Source organism: Felis catus, chromosome A3, assembly GCF_018350175.1.
Source record: "Felis catus isolate Fca126 chromosome A3, F.catus_Fca126_mat1.0, whole genome shotgun sequence".
In the NCBI taxonomy this organism is placed as follows: domain Eukaryota; kingdom Metazoa; phylum Chordata; class Mammalia; order Carnivora; family Felidae; genus Felis; species Felis catus.
Window position 1 is genome coordinate 136,637,322 of NC_058370.1, and position 13,355 is coordinate 136,650,676.

Below are 13,355 nucleotides of genomic sequence, written 5' to 3' on the forward strand. Positions count from 1 at the left end.
GCATACGAGACTCTTAAAAACTGAGAACAAACTGAGGGCTGATGGGGGGTGGGAGGGAGGGGAGGGTGGGTGACGGGCATTGAGGAGGGCACCTGTTGGGATGAGCCCTGGGTGTTGTGTGGAAACCGATTTGACAATCAATTTCATATTAAAAAAAAAAAAGAAAGAAAGAAAAAAGAAAACAAGAAGACCGACCTCTCTTGAGCAAGGGAGGGATTCGCCATCGGCCGTCTTCAGACTTCAGCTGCAACATTAGCCCTTCCTGATCCTTCGGAGTCGAACTGAAGCGCTTCCCCAAGTCTCCAGCCTGCTGGTCTACCCCGTTCAGTTTATCCCATTGGTCTACTCCAATACATTTCCCTCTTTGCATATACACGTCCCACTGGTTCTGCCTCCCTGGAGAATCCTGACTAATGTACCTCCCAATCTTAACGGAGCTGCCTTCAAAGAGTAATTCTGTAAGTGGGGTTTGACTGGGGCAATGGTGGCCCCGATTAGTACTGTGTTCCTTCCATGGCCTCCAAGTGATTCTTCCAGGGCTCTGCGTTGGTATCCACCCCCCAGATCGCTTTTGGGGCCCACTGCGCAGCTCCTGCCGGTATAGGTTCCAGGCAGAAACCACTTTGAGCAAGTGGGCGGGCAGTGCCGGAGGGGTCCTGGTGATCCCACTCGTGTGGGTTTCTGTGAGGCGGGTGCCCACCGTCCTCCTGCACCTGGGCAGTTTCCCTTGTGCCTTCTACCCTGAACGATTTTCCACCACCCTCGCCCGTAGCATGAACGTTCTGGCCCTTCGTTCTTAAGCCTCTGTCTGCTCCAGCTCAGGTCTGGACTGGTCAACGGGGAGCAGCCTCCACTGTACCTGCACTCCTGTTTTCTGTTCCTCTTTCTCCCTGGACCATACAGACTTCACCACTCACTGTCACCTTCCATCTCAGGCACACGATAAATCCCCCGGGATGTGTCGGACCATCTCCTCCTGTCCTTCCTGTCTCTCCCTCATGTTCCTCTGCGGAGACTTCTTATGTCAAGGATCCACTGTGTTCAGGAGGTAACGATTCCACTAACGTTACATGGGGGCTAGTTGTTGTTGTTGTTGTTGTTGTTATCTGCTCTCTGTAATTATGTGGGAAACGTCCCTGTTTGATTCTTTGTCATCTCTTGCAGAGCATCTCGATCTTGTATTTTATTTTGTAGGCTAAGGCGTAGAACAAATCGTCAGCCCCAAACTGGATTTCTCCTTTTTCTTCCCTCTGCCTTAGTCCCCAGCTTCAGACCATCAGAGGCCAGTTTTAATGCCAGGTAATTTCAGCTGGTACGTCTCAGAAAGCTTTGCAATGCTCATTAGCCAGTAGAACACCCTTAGGAAGCAAAGATTACGATCTTGATTTTATAGGTGGGCAAAAATCCGAATGCACCATTACCATCTGCCTATTATTTAAAAACCGCCATCATTTTTATTGCTGTGCCTTATGATACCAGGGGCATGACACCTGTCAGGGTAGTTGCCCCACTTTTCAGATGAGTAAACACACGGAGAGGTTAAGTCAGCATCAGAACTATGTTAAACAGTCAGCAGTGTTGAGTGTTCATAAACTTATAGGTTTCCCCTTCTGTTTTTTTTTTTTTATTTTATTTTCCCAATTCTGCCCACCCTCCTCCTAACTCCCATGGCAGCACCACTCAGTGGGTAAGCAATGGGAAAACTGAGGTGTCGATTTCACATAGTTTGGTTTACCCCAACTCTCAGGGCACATGTGTGAAATGTGGATCTCAGTCTCAACAAGACTCCAAAGGAGGCAAGAAGCACAGACAGAGTGAGGAGGCATACATGAGTCTCAAAACCAGGAAAGTCAGGCACCTGGGTGGCTCAGTGGGTTGAGCGTCCGACTTCAGCTCAGGTCACGATCTCGTGGTTCGTGAGTTCGAGCCCCGAATCTGGGCCACTGCTGTCAGCGCAGAGCCCGCTTCGGATCCCCTGACTCCCTCTCTCTGCCCCTCGCCCCAAAATAAATAAATCCAAAAAGTTTTTGAAAAACACCCCAGGAAATCGACCCAAAGCACTGCCCCATCCCAGACCCAAACCAAGGGTTCCACCAGCATACGGATTTCGTGCTGCCCACCCCTCCCCCAACTCCCCATGATCCCTCCATGCTGTGGATCCAGAGAGAGTGAATGGCTTCCAGTTTAGAGTCCTCAGCTCTCCACATGCACACGGCCTAGAAAGTCCTGTTCTCTCAGGTGGCCCCCGAGCCTCATACCTCTTCCCTGTCTCCTCCAGCCAGGGCCCCGTGCTCACCTCAGCGGCGGAAATTACTACGTGACCAGAGACACTAATTCGTGACAAAACCATTTTGGTTTTCGTGTGGTCCCCTCACTGACTTAAGGTCCGTTGATCTCAGAAGCTGATCTGTGACCCAAGAGACTCAGCATTGGCTGGTAACGTGATGAAAAATATAGATTCTGGGTCTCATTCCAAACACACTGCATCAGTATTTTGTGAAATGCACCCAGAAGTCTGTATTTTTGAGTATGTGACTTTTGATATTTGTTTGGGAGGTTTACAAACCAGATTTGTGCTTCATAAAATGTTATGGTGTCTGCATTAATGCTATACTGTGCTCCACATTTTCTCACTTAAAGAAGTTTGTCAAATGAGATGGCAATAGACTTTCCTCCCCCCCACCCCCAAAGAATTAGGTCGAACTTGATTTTCAGTATTTGCTGGGCTGGTAAAAAGAAATGTAAATTATTGTAAAACTGATTATAAAGTTCGAACACAAAAGATCTATCTTGGAACAGAGTAACCAGGGCCTTCAAAACCACAGACTACCTATCCTCCAGACAATAAAACAGAGGGGGCAATGACCACTTAGTTCGGTCCACTGAGTGTTTGAAGTGTTGTCAATGTGGACAACCTCAGGTAGGGCTTGCCTTTCCTGACGTCCACAGGCCACAAAGCATCTGGCTGTCTGGCCCTATCCCTTCAATAGTACTTCCTGCCAGCTCTGAGAGGTTGGGTCTATACTGATGGCTCCAAACAGGCACTGTGAGCCTCAATAAATAGGAACAAATCGTATTATTTGTTAGACCTGAAAGAAACCTTAAATATGATCTAGGTCGGCCACCAATCTATGCATGAGAATCAGGGAACCAGAGGGGGACATAAGTACCTCATACGTGCAGCTAGCCTCGGCCTCGGGACTCAACAGCACCGGAAGTCAGTCTCTCTTCTCCATCCCCGGGCCCTGCCTTATAACTTGCTGTCTCTTCTTTCCAGAACAGAGGCCTCTAACCTTGTCTCATCGTGCAATGTTAGCTCCTACATTTTTTGAGCAGTTACCCCCATCGCACATATTGTTTTCAAAATTATATACAGGCCCGGCTGTTAATCCAATTATGAAACGTCAATAAAGGAAAATCTCTTCATTTTTGTAAGCTAAAAAATGAACAGAGAGAAAGCACTCTTGTTCCCCCCTGCTTCCCCATCCCTCAGAGGATCTCACACAATTCTGGACCTGCTGAGTGGCCTCTCAGCCTCTCCCGGACTGCTGCACTAAGACACAGTTTCTCCACGTGAACGGGGACGTGTACATGGTCATTTCTAACTAACAACCACTAGCTTATTACAGTTCGGAGACTATGGATTTATTTTTAAAAATCACAATGTCTCGAAAAATCATGTATTTTTATTTATTGTTTTGTTTCTCCTTTTTTAGAGAGTGAGCGCAAGTAGGGAGAGGGGCAGAGAGAGAGAGACAGACAGACATGGACAGAGAGAGAGAATCCCAAGCAAGCTCCACACTCAGTCCAGAGCCCAACACCCAGGTTGACCCCACGACCCTGGGATCATGACCTGAACCCAAATCGAGAACCAGACGCCCAACCGAGCCACTCGGACGCCCCCGAAAGATCATTTCTAACTCTTACTCTGTGCCTTCCTACGTGCTCCTTGAGGAGCAGAGAACGGACTGAAACCACAGCTTGTTGTAGGCATAGAGCAAGTCAAAGTGACCATCCTGAAGTGGGGGTAATTATGACCTACTGCAGTGACCGTGGGGTTTTGTCTCACTACTTAAATTGTTTCCCTATGATGTCTTTAAGACGTCATATCATCCCATCTCTCATCCATGTGAATGACACCCTTCAAGTGGGTCGTTGGAGGACACTGTGGTTGAAATCCGCTCAGAAAGCATCTCCTGTCACATCAGTAAAGTGCTGTCCTCCCCCTTCCTCTCCCGAGGGGAGGAGAATACTGGAGGGAAAGTCACCGAGGCCAGTCTGTTTTCTGCACACAGTTCCTTCGCAAGAACCGAACAGGTTTCTGATCTGAAATCCTGAGTGGTCACCACTGCGGGGGGGGGGGGGGGGGGGGACTTTTCTTTACTCCCAAAGGGTTGGCCACTCAGTGTCTCCATCAAGATGCTTCCCCAGAGCCCTGGAACAAGAGCTTTCCAGTTCATTATCTCACTTTTGGTCAATCGTTCAATGCACATTTTAGGAAGCTACCCCCAGGCTTCTGTGCCCGCTTCCAGGGATGCCGGGCCCAACAAGGCAGAAGGGTCCCTGTTCTCATACGATGACAAGCCCCAAGGCAGTATTTTTTACTTACTGAGTTCTTTCTGTGACCCGAGGGTCTCATTTACTCCCGCAACAGCTTATGCTTGGACTCTCGTGTAACATCCAGTGGACAAGGAGGCACAGTGCGGTTAAGTAACTTCTCCAGGGACACGTGGCAGAGAGTGGCAGACCCAGGCCTGGAAGCCAGGGGGTTCGCGCTGCAGAGCCTGGGCTCCCCAGGTCATGCTGGCCCCTTCCACTTCCAGGGAAGGGGTGACAGGGAAGGCAGCGTCCAGGGAACAGATGGAAGGAGAAGGGGGCAGAGAACCAGGGCCAGCCCCACAGGTATTAACGGGGGCGCCCCAGGTGACTCTACTCCAAGGACATTTCTCTACAGATGCTTTTTTCTGATGACTAACCTGTCAAACGTCACAAAAAAGAGTTCTCTGGATCTCTCTCAAATAGCCCCCTCCCTTCCTTCTCCATTCCCATTAATGTAACGTCAACCAAGAGAAAAATTAGATTTACAGAGGCCTGAGTGGCTCAGTTGGTTAAGTGTCCGACTTCAGCTCAGGTCACAATCTCGGGGTTCATGAGTTCAAGCCCCGCGTTGGGCTCTGTGCTGACAGCTCAGAGCCTGGAGCTGCTTCGGATTCTGTGTCTCCCTCTCTCTCTGCCCCTCCCCTGCTTGCTCTCTGCCTCTCTCTCTCAAAAACAAACATGAAAAATGTTTTTTTTTAATAAATAAAATTATGTTGAGTAGAAATATTTGAAGTTTCTTACCTTCCTGCTTTGTTCAATAGTCCAAAGTTAACATGATTGAAGCTTTTCCTGATGACTTAGCATCACTATTATAAACACTGGTTTTGGGGGCGCTGGGTGGCTCAGTCGGTTAAGTGTCCCACCCTTGATTTCGGCTCAGGTCACGATCTCACGGTTTGTGAGTCAGAACCCCATTTTGGGCTCTGTGCTGACAGCGGGGTGCCTGCTTGGGATTCTCCCCCTCTCTCTTTCTCTCTCCCCCTTCCCCACTCATGCTGTCTCTTTCTCAAAACAAAGAAACTTAAAAAAAAATAATAAACACTGATTTTGGTAATGCGATACCTAATACACTAAGACGCTCAGGACCGCTGGAGTCACGCTGTCTGTCGTTACACAAAACGATGCGTCTTTTGAGCCGTTTGTTCACTTTTTACAGGTTCCCTGTTAATCTGCTACTTTCTTCCCCTTCTTTTTCTCTGTTGCTGTAGCTCTGTGAGTTTCCTCTGTGCTCACCCCCCTAAGCATGTTGCTGGTGACATTCTACGAGTTAGAAAGCCAACATCTTAACAAAATAGGACAAATAGAGGAGTCCGTAGTATTTGAGGACCTCTTCCTTTTAAGACGCCATGCATTCGGTCAAACACCATGTGGCCTCATCTGGCGGTGAGACAGGTCGTGCGGAGGACCAAGGCACATGGGAGAGCCGGATCTCAGCAGACGAGTCGGGACACACTCGAGGCGTGAAGACGAGGGAAGGGTAGTGTGTCATCCTGAATCTTCATCTCGAGGCTTTAATGTAAAGATTTCCTAAAAATCGTCCTAGGACTTCAGCGGTGAAACCCAATATCCTGTTGGTGACAACTCTCGCTATTTCTTTCTCTCGACCATTTTTTTGTTTCAACTTTCCACTTCTGCGAGTCTGACTAAATTCTATTTCCCAACATTTAGCCCATCCTCCCAATGCGTTGGCTACTTAGACTGTATTTACTTTTACTCATTGGGTTAAAAGAAACGCGGACCCATGCAAATAATCCCAAGGAAATAGGAGTGGGTGTTATGGTTTGGGCTTGGCCACATTGACGAGAAAATCTGAGCAAACGGGACTCACGCACAGGCAGCGTGGGCGATGGTTTGGAGGCTGGTCAAGGGTTCAGGGAGCCCTTCTCCCTCTGCTTCGTGCTCACACCTGGAGCTCCAGCCGTCACGAATACGCCAGATGGAAGAATAATGGCAGAAAAGTGCCCACGCGGTAGGTAGGCTTTCCTGCGGAGGTGTTTTCCTGGAGGTCTCACTGAACAACTTGCGCTACCATTCCTCCATCACAGCCACGTCACAGGCCACCTGTCTCTGCAAGGGAGGCAAGAGAAGGTCTTTTCCTTGGCCGGGTCATATCGCCATTCCGGCCCAAGTTAAGTTTTTGTTAGTTGGGTAACATGGCCAAGTGACTCTTGGGTAGGTTGTCAGCAGCCACTGATGAACTGCATAAACCCGCTGAACTGGGGCCAGAAAGCCACCGGAACCTTGTCCCCTTCCCCAGACACAGGGCACTTCTTTCAGAAGACGTGTGATTTTCCCTCACGGCTTCTGCCTCCTCGTCTCTGTCTTCCAGGTTTTTCCTTTTGGTTTCGACCTCATTTCGGCTTGTCATGGCTACTCTAGCCCTAAGAGTCTCCTCATGACCTCTCAATACAAATCCTGCAGAGAACTAGGCCAGTCTCTGTTTTCGACCCCAAGTCTGGGAAACAGTCTGATTATTAGTTCATTGGAACTCTTGAGAGGGACCAGATGAGTTCTGGGTGCTGTCATCGAGTTGGTGGTCACCCGACCGTATTAGCCCCCGTTGGGGCGGCGGGTGGAAGGTGGTCACTAAGTCCGGCAAGAAAGGGGAGTGCGGGACGTGAGGGACAGTGAATGATGGGCACCTATGGCACATGAGCTCAGCTGATGCACCCTGGTGACGACTTCACGGAAAGTGAAATCCGAAGGGTCATCCGCATCTCCCTTAACTTTTCCAGATCTACTGGCGTGCGGCCCATCGTGATTGGGTCCCGTTTGCATACTGATCACAGATGACAACATCTGTAGCCCTGTGATTCAGTCTTATGGGATGACAAGATGTAAAGTGAAAGTGAGTCATCTGCTGAGGCCTCTCTCCACTCCCACTGTGCTCAAAACATCAACATGCAAAGTCCTCTACGCTTTGGCCAACGTCCAAATGAGGATGTCGTTATTGCAAACTCACCAAGCTACACGTGTCCTTCAAGTACTTACTTTCAGGTAGAACCAATGTATCGTCCAACAAGACGGTCATCTGCATTTGGGTCACGGCTTTCTGTCCAGGCCATACCCTTTTTCTCTGGCACCTTATAGATAAGCAATCCCTGGACTGAGGGTACATCCCCTCCCTCTTCCATTCCTACATCTACTGGGAGGACAGTAATGTCAACGTTTTCACACTTTATACCCTTTCCTACCAGTGACATTTTAGCTGAAGTCCCTCCGATAAATTTAACTATGGCATTAAAAAATAATTCCTATTTTTAAAAAATCCGCAGCATTGAAAGGCACGCAGCACACTACACAGCACCAGGAGCCCCCAAGAAGAATTTGAAACACATCCAGGATCCCTCACTGCTAACTGCAGGGAGCTTTTTTAGGACATAAAACTTACACCGGATGTATTCTTTGTTTCCTTCAAAATCAAATAAAAATAAAACCCTACCGAGGTGAAAGACATCCTAAAATATTCAGGAATAAAGTGAAAACATTGGCCGCACAATGATCAAAGAGCGTCGCCAGAGATGGTTCTGAAATTTGCTCTACGCTTGGCCGTGAAACTTGGTGTCACTAAAAGCTTAAGGGTGGCCGTGTTCATTGTGCACTTGGAAATCTGTTACAAGTGTTTCTACGAAACCGAATTTAATGTACGATAAACACTCACCATGTAAACGCATCTTTAAAAAAAACCTGGTAATAATTCCAAGGGTCACTTACAGGCATCCGTAAAAGCATTTGTATCAAGAATCTCAATACAGAATGGTTTCTATGTCAAAATACATTTACGCTGTAAATTGTTGCTAGAAAAAAAAAAAAAAAGACACAGAGAAATGGAGTTGGCTGCTAGTCCCTTCAACAGCAGCAGCTGCCCCTGGTAATTTCCCTTCATTTCCGACCTCAAGCGTTTCTGACCGAGCCGTTCATCTGCCTTTCTGTACTTTGTTTATGCTTTTATTCCCTCCATTGGCCGGTTAAAAGCCTCGAGACCTTATTATCAGGCTTATTCCCATTTTCAGCAGCTCTCCACGCTGCCCAGAACCTTCCTGTGGGGCCTATTCCTGCCCAGGACACCCAGGACGTTTCCAGCCTGTCCGGGATGATCAGTTAGGGGGACAACTCTTTAGGAATTAACCCAGCGGTTACCCGAGGCAAAGCCGGGAGGGGAAGGAACAAACAAAACAAAACAAAACAAAAACCCCCGAAAAAACCAAAAAAGTCACATGAAAACCACAAGTGCAGATCGATCACACAATTTTATTAGAGTCTTTTGAACAAATGTATTCCTCTGTGAAAAACTCTTGCAAAGAGACATTGGGGTGTACTATTTTCAACCCTGAGCAATGACACTGCATACCAAGGAGGTTGGGTCACGAAGCCGGTTCCACTGGGGCACAAGCACAAGCCACTGATATTCTCTATGTGATCAGGTTTTTACAAAAAAATACATAGTTTTCAATAAATAATGCTTAATTTTACAACTTTGATACAGCAATGCCATACACTGGTTTAACACACTAAACTCTGCATGCTAGATAGTCTCTACAAGAAGACGAAACTTGACCATGCATTTTCTTTCCCCCTAGTGCTATCGAACATTTCATCCTCCAGCGCACCGCCTCCGGGAGCTTCACCCTCTCTCTGTTTCACAGCGTCAGGGCGAGCGCTGGCATGCAAACGCTAAAAAAGGTTCCCCCCCACAAACCACTCAGACTTCTAAACAAAAGGGTTTTCAGCTTTTCTGCTCCCAAACCTGCAGTGGCTATGAAAGTTAAGTTCCACGTGGCCTTGGAAAGTACAGACTCGGTGACAGTGTCATGCTGAAAACTGCTCTCGCTTACCAGGTGGCTCTGCCCTGGTGGCCGCCACGGGGCATCGTGGGAGGCCGTGACCACCAGGAGCCCCAGACCGGAAAGGCAGGCCTCCGTTTTGAAAACAGTCCATTCAAATAAAAGGTGTCACAGACAAATGCAAAAGACTCTTAAACCCACGACGTATGTACAAGGGTAAAAAGTAGACGAGATGGGGAAATTAACGGTAATGGGATAGAACGCTTCTCCCTACGTGATTCAAGGGATGGGGCACTGTGTTCTCGAACGTAAGCTGGATGAAGGAAAATGTGTTAGAGGGCCCTGTGTCAGTATCGATTCGCTCGAAATCCTTTCCATGGTACCCCATTAGTATTTCCAGTTGCTCTTCCTTTGAGGAGGGAATGTACGAGGTCTAATAGAATAACATAAACGTCAAAGTCACTGCAGGGACCCTAGAGTAAGTATTTTCTACGCGGTTTCAAACTTTTTGTCATATTGCTTCATTTGTCACTTTCACAGCAGAGAAAACCCAAGTCTACGTGACCACATAAAAGAAGTTTGATCAAAGGATGTAAGGAAGCCTCCACGTACGCACATCCAGGTTGTCTCAATTCCTCAACTGCTCATGTGAAAAACCACGTCTCACCTCCGGCATATTGCTTTCCGTGGTTTGTTTCCTCTACGGAGAAGTTATCTGTTTGCGACTACAGGCAACAGAAGTTCCCAAGTCATTCAAAACAGTCCTATCTGTGCACTGGCAGAGGTATTGAATCTTTTAAGAGTATCTCTACCCAATAAAATTATTACTTTTATACATGGAACATTATGAACTTATGTTTCCCTTTGTAAGCCATTTTATACTTTCTGCACTTTTGTGCTTTTATTGAGTATAAAAATAGGTCTCCTTTAAAATTCTGTTTAAGTTCACTAAAAAACTACTTGTTTGTGAAATTCTCTTATAAACTCACTGCATCCACATGGAATAGATAAAACTAATTAGCCAGCTAATGGATCTAGGTAGTGTTAAAAAAAATAATAATAATAACCTCAATGGAAAAAGCAAAGTAAAGGATGTGAAGATTCAAGGAAAAAGGCAGCAGCAAAGTAAAGTGGTAAAGAGCTGAGTTTAATACATTTTGTTTCATCTTTATTGTGACCGAAAACGTGGGCTCCGCAGAAGGGACCAAAACAAAAACAAAAACAAAAACGAAAACAAAACAAAACAAAACGAAAAAACCCCAAACCGAACCAAAGGCAACTGTTGTTGTCAAAGAGCGGAATTTGCCAGATCATCAACTGAAAGGGGATGTGGCGGAAAAAATGGCGTCAATGAACGGTGAGAAAGAAGCGGTCATGAAAATAAGCCCAATCTCTGAGGAGCATGGACAAGAGTCATCGCATGGAGACAGTTACTTTGGGAACTCATGAATTCCTGTGTTGGGTTCCGTAAGGCTCAGACTTGGAACCCCCACAGGCCCAGGCTATACAAAGGGTATTTGGAACTGACATTCCTAATGGAAATTTTATAAAATTTGGCCCTTAGAAGAACTGAGAAATATCCTGAAAAAATCTTCCCTGAAACTGTAAGAAAGAAAGCTTCTTATCTACTGATAAAATTGACAACTCATCAAGCTACGTTCTGCTGGTCATCCTACATAAAAAAAAAAAGCACAAATATATTTGCCTCAGAAATCTGTTAAAAGCAGGGGACCACGCAGTAAAAGAGTATAAAGATTCTATAAATGGGAGAGTGCAAGAAAACCTCTCTCCAAAGTGTCCACAAGGTTACATATGCCCATTAGAAGAAAAAGTAAGAATATACATATTATTAATCATCCAGAGAATAAAAAAGTTAAGATCGATATAATATATTTATATTGAATGACTACCTTAAAATAGAGCAACTTATTTGCTTTATTTCTCAGATTCCTTAGGCAAAAGTCACTTAAGTTCTGAAGTGAACAGGAAATGTGAATTTCTTTCACTGGACCAGTATCGCAGGATGACGGTTTCAACTCCCAGAGAAGAGAAAGACAACCTTTGCCTTTTGAGTCCTTCTCTTTTTCAAAAAATAAAAATAAAACAACATAAAAACAAGTAAATCCTCCTGACTGCTATCCGCATGCATATTTAAATCACTTCCCCTTAATTAACATTAAAAAGAAACATCTCTGCCCAAAAGGGTGGTCATGATCTTTTTCTCGCTCAAGGATAATCATTCTACAAATAATTTGCCCTGTGACTGTAGTCATTCATAACATACGTAATATTTGCAAAGCACAGTTTAAATACACTGCCTTTTATTAGCATTATTATTATTATTATTTTAAGAAAAGGGATGCATATCAGAGTGTAAGAACTGGAAGATTATTTCCACAGTTTAAAGAATTAATAAGAGAATGCTGGTTTAAGGTCTTCAAGTTGGAAATCTCACCAAAAAGCCATCATCAAAGTCTGTGAACTAGTTATAAACAGCAGGATACCACTGGCTAGGCTGCAGATTTTAGCGCCCACCCCCCACCCCCATGTTACCATTTTAAGACATTCTGTCAATGCTTAGTTAAAAATAAGACTTACTTAAGAGACCAAAAAAAAAAAAAAAAAAAAAGAATGCAACTAAAGTTTTATTGAAGACTATCCAGTGGCAAGAATACCTGTGTATTATATTATGTTTTCGACATTCAAGAAAGGATTCATCAAGGATCTTCACAATGCATTCAGCAAAACAGCCTTAAATATTGTGAAAAGCGCATTCAAGCGCCTGTCCTGAGCTCTAACAGGTTTTCAATTTAGATCGCTGACCATCTATTTTTTTTTTTCCTTTTTCCTATCAAGAACTTCGCCACCTAAGCTTCTTTTATTCTTTTTTATTCTATGAAGACTATTTGTTGCCATTCTGAGGCCAATGATGTTACTAATTTCCTTAGAGTTTCTACCTCACCACCAAAAAAAAAAAAAAAAAAAAAAAGTCCGAGATTCATCCAGGATCAAAACGTAAAACACACGCCAAGTTTTCAGGTTTTCAAAATACATAGACTCCGTCTTAGAAATGGGTTTGCGTTTTCCACAAGTCTCGCAGCTGCAGCGGGGGCCGCCACGTAAAACCACCAGCACAGAATTGTCACTTGTAAACCGCTGGTTCGAGGATTCGTGGCGAGAGTCAACGTCCGGCCCGCGACTGCATCGGTCTATCATTTTGAAAGGTTCAAGAAAAAAAAAAAAAGGTAGCCAACTCCAAAAATCCAGTTCTGTACGGAGAACCCTGCGAACCCCCAGCCCTCTCGCGTCCCCAGTGTCCTACCCGAATCCGATGGTTCATCGAGAGGGGGAACCACACAACTCCGTCCCTCGGTAGCCAAAGCTCGCGGGCTTCGCGTCCCAGGGGTGGGGGCCGGGGGGAGGCCGCGGCTTGGGGCTGGGGGGGGGCCACAGGCCCCCCCGGAAGTGGGGGAGGGGAGGCGGGGAGGCAGGGAGGGTGCGGGGCCCCTCGGCCTAGCATCCCCGGCAGCGTGCGACGCCCCGTTCGGTCTCGCCAAATCTGGGTAAAAATGGAGGCCGAACCCTGGTAAACCGTGTCAGTAGGTTAGAAAGGAGTAGTGGTGATTCTGCGCTGAGTTTCAATTAGCCGCCGAAACCGCCCCCGCGGCGGGCGCCCGGGTGCGGGGGTGGGGCTGGCCGGCCTCCCCCCAGCCCCCCGGCCCCGCGCGGCCTCCCCCTGCCCCTCCCCCGGCGCGGCCCCCCGGGAAAAGAGCGGCGGAAGGCACGGGAGGGGGGGGCGGGCCCAGGCGAAGCGGAGCCCAGAGAAGGGGGGAGGGGAGGGGAGGGCCGCGCGAAGGGCCCGCGGCGAGCAGGGCGCGGAGCCCCAAGAGGCAGCGGGGGAAGGAGAACAACCCCGAAGCCCGGGCGCCTTCCCGGAGGCAAGTTCCGGGGCGGCCCGGGAGCCGGCGCGCG